The following is a 3,758-nucleotide window of genomic DNA, read 5'->3' as shown; positions in this document are numbered from 1 at the left end:
ATTCACACTTAAAGAATGGGATCAGGTGGCTAATCACCTTAATCCCAGGCACCTCCCTTTTAAAAGTCATCTGAGTATATCTTTGAAGACCACAACCCGTTTTCTGCCCCAATACTATACCCTTTCAGGATAGCCAGATGAATTAAGACGTCTGTTTTAAGTTTAATAGGAGGGAAGTGGAAAAAGGAAAAGCATTAAGATTTGGAAAAGCTAGCAGCTAAAGCCAAAAACAAGGTTAAGGTCCTTGTGGCATTCAGGAATGAGAGTAAAAGAATGAGAGAAGGAAGGTATTCAGGCGTTGGGTTCCTGCTGTCCTTTGGCTTTACATCTTACCCCTGCCTCCCATTTCTCCCAACAGCTTGATGCAGCTATCAGCCTGCATCAGAGGGGATGTAATGCCCAGACCAACTTTTTATTAAGCTTATGCAGCTAACAGACTTGTAAACAGTGCCAACTGACAAAGTTTTGCTGAAAATTACAGCTTGTGTCCATTAAACACACCTCTCTCTGAGATTAAAAACAAAAAATCCAAAGTAAACAAATACTGAGAGAGAGAGAATTAAGAGACACATATTGAGTCTTCCAGGAAGGCAAGTAAAAAACGCCACATGGCTTGGTCCCAGGCGTTCATCATGCCTAGAGTGCTGCTTTCACCACTGTCTCCCCTCCCTGCCAGTAGCTAGGTAGAGGTGGAAGAGCAGGTCATCTTGGGCATGCTGCAAATACAGCATTTGCTGGTGTTGACATCCTCCTGGGGCTGTGGTGGCAGACTGCTGTGTTAGGAGCCCATTTCCTGGGAGTAGCAGAGAGCCCAGGTCCTCAAGGCAGCCTGAGATGGCAGCCGGTACACCTCAGTGGGAGTACACTGCCCCTTTTCTCCAGTGCAGTTCAGCATTGAGGTTCTCTATTCCCAGTCGGTGATAAAACCTGAGCTGTTTTCCTCTTAGGTTCCCCTTCCCTTTCCCAACTTAGGGGAGTGGTGGGAGGGGACAAGGGAGGATCACTGAGGGGGCAGGGGGATACCCCGGGGATCGGTGACCTGTCCCTCTTGCAGGTTCTTCACCAGTTGTGCAAGCCAGCGTTTTGTGGTGGTGTCATCTTTTAGCACCTGGGCAAAAGTTGTGTCCTTCAGCTGGTCAGGGAGGCACTGCCTGAGTGCTTCACGTGCCCTGGGATTATCTGAGAGTCGAAGGTAACATCTTACTACATGCTTCAAAAGACGGGCAGAAGGCTCTTTGGATAGCTGCAGGGCCATTTTACCCAAGATCATGGCAACATGGGAGAAACGTTCATATGTCTGACATATATAAGCCAAACCAGTGTCATCTAAGAGGATCTTCTGGAGTATGAATGTGGCAACTGTTTTAGAAAGTTCACTTCCAGATTCCATAATGCGCAAACACAAAGGGATAATTTCTGTTGTCAATAAAAAGTTGATTACTTCTTGCTCATCTGTTTTCACCAAGGCCCCAATAACTCCAAGGCTAGTAAGACGAAGATACTCAAAAGGACGTGTTTTGCTGACAGTGTGCAAAAAGGGGTACAAAAAAAGTGGGATGTGTGCTGCAAGAAAAGCTGACCTGGTTTCTGGGTGTGATGCCACACACTGCAGTAATGCCAGAGCATTGCAAACTCTGTTAGATTGGTGTGGTGTCAACGTGGGTGGGTTAATAGATGGATAAATATTTACAATTTCCTGTAAAAGTGCTGCAATAGTACCAAATGAATGCCACAGCATGGGTGCAAGGTCAGGAACAGATTCTCGCTTCTTACTTAGCTCTAGCAAAGCATTTTCCCTTGTCTCAGGACTGGACAGCTCGTTGATCCACTGATAGATCTTTTCCCTATCTACTTGAGCCAGTGCAGTAGGCACAGGCGCTGCTGTCGCCAGGCTGTGCATGTTGGGAGCAGCCGCTGCTCTCCTTCTTTCGTTGGACGAGCCCGACCGGAGTCCCAGCTTCAGGGCCTCCACCGCCAAGGAAGATGAGCCGCCATCCGCCTTCACTCTCTAATTTTATTTATTTATGTATTCTTTTTAATTCCTTTTCCTCTTCTCACTCCTAAAGACAACTCTTTGAATGTGTTTATTGTGAACTATTTTATATTGTTCTTGCGAAATATGAATTTTTATTTTGTGTGCACATGTCTTTTATTTATGTAATAGTGTTGAGTTACATATCTCACATATCTTGCTTTTGACTCCATCCTAAATGCAAAGTTCTCAAGATCTTTGCCTTGCTATGTGTACCTTTGGTTTGTTGTTTCTGTCAGCTCCCAAGGATTATAGAATTGGATGGACAATACAATGGTGCAGAAAGTCTCTACCAGTGAGTGGAGAGATTTCAGTGATAACCTCTGTAGATCTATTAACTTATGGTTTGAACTTGGGCAAGTTCCTTCCCCTATTTGTAAAATCAGTGCTTCTACCTCTAACCTTTCAGGCAACTCCCCTTATTTTGCACACAGGAAATTCTGGTCCAAAGTATGGGAGTGACTTGACTAAGGACACACAACAATTACCAATAGTTCAATTCAAATTAACCCACATTTATTGAGTGCCAGGCATGGTGCTAAGTGCTCTAGATACTTGAATAACTAAACCCTGCTGAATCTGTCCCCCAGGGCCTCTAAACAGAGCTGTGTTAATTTTCCAAGAGCAGGTGCAGAGCGAGCGAGCCTGTGGGCCTGCTCAGATGCAGTAAAGATATTAATAGGATGTGGCCTCAGATGAATCACAGGCAGCACCTCCATCACCCTAGCTGGGCCCCACAATATGCCTGGTCTCATGCAAAGGAAAGAGATTTTGGCACACTGCTTTCTATTTAAAAAAGGTTATTTATCGCTATGTTATTTACCAATAATAACTGAACTGAAAAAGTAAGATAAATCACCTTTGCCTATCTGTATGCATAATATTACACAGTAGTAATCATGGCATAAATAAAAATTTTATATTCTCCTTTTTAAAAATGTTTTTGTTGTTGTGCAATATTAACTGCTACGGCTGGTTGTTTACTCTGTGCTGGACACCAAGCACTTTTATATGTGTTGGCTCATTTAATCTTCATTACAATCCCAAGAGGCAGGAGGTACTATTATTTCCCATATTTTGAAGATAATGAAACAGAAGCACAGCTATATTACTTGCCCTAGGTCATTGAACTTCAAGCACTTTGAATGAAACCCACAGTAGATTTATACTTTATATTGCAACCTGAATCACACTTGTATCTTACAATACTACACTAACCCTTACTGTATGAGATTCAACCTAATATTTCTATTCAATTATTCCCTCCCAAACATGCTGGTCTGAGCCACTAAATTGATTCCATCATCTACTGATGGGTTGTAACTCAGTTTGAAAAACAATGCCCTAGGTGTTATATATGTCACAATAATAACAAAATTACACAAAATTCAAAATTGTAATGACTGAGGCTATAGCTCGGCAGCAGAGAGCATACCCAGCATGTGTGAAGCACTGGGTTCGATCCTCAGCACCACATAAAAACAAACAAATAAAAAAAGACATTCTGTCCATCTATAACTACAAAAAAATTTTTCAAAATCATAATATTCTTCAACGTGAACTTTCATGTCCTGAGCACAGGCTCTATATCAGGTCCCATCAAACAGATTAGAGACAGATTTGAATTAAATGTGGTTCTACATTCAAGGAGCTCACAGAGTCCTCAAGGTAGCACACATGTAGAGAGGTGGTAATGACATAGCAGTGATTCTCAATCCTGGCTGCA

At 42.6% G+C, this 3,758-nt stretch overlaps 1 pseudogene; it reads right to left on the bottom strand.

Annotated features, from left to right (window-relative positions):
* Positions 1-874: 874 nt before the first annotated feature.
* On the bottom strand, positions 875-1,900 carry LOC143385777 (CCR4-NOT transcription complex subunit 9 pseudogene; annotated as a pseudogene).
* Positions 1,901-3,758: the final 1,858 nt, after the last annotated feature.

The sequence above is a fragment of the Callospermophilus lateralis genome, chromosome 7 (genome assembly GCF_048772815.1).
Source record: "Callospermophilus lateralis isolate mCalLat2 chromosome 7, mCalLat2.hap1, whole genome shotgun sequence".
In the NCBI taxonomy this organism is placed as follows: Eukaryota; Metazoa; Chordata; class Mammalia; order Rodentia; family Sciuridae; genus Callospermophilus; species Callospermophilus lateralis.
Note: the sequence above shows the minus strand (reverse complement) of the source record. Positions and strands in the feature narration are given on the sequence as shown.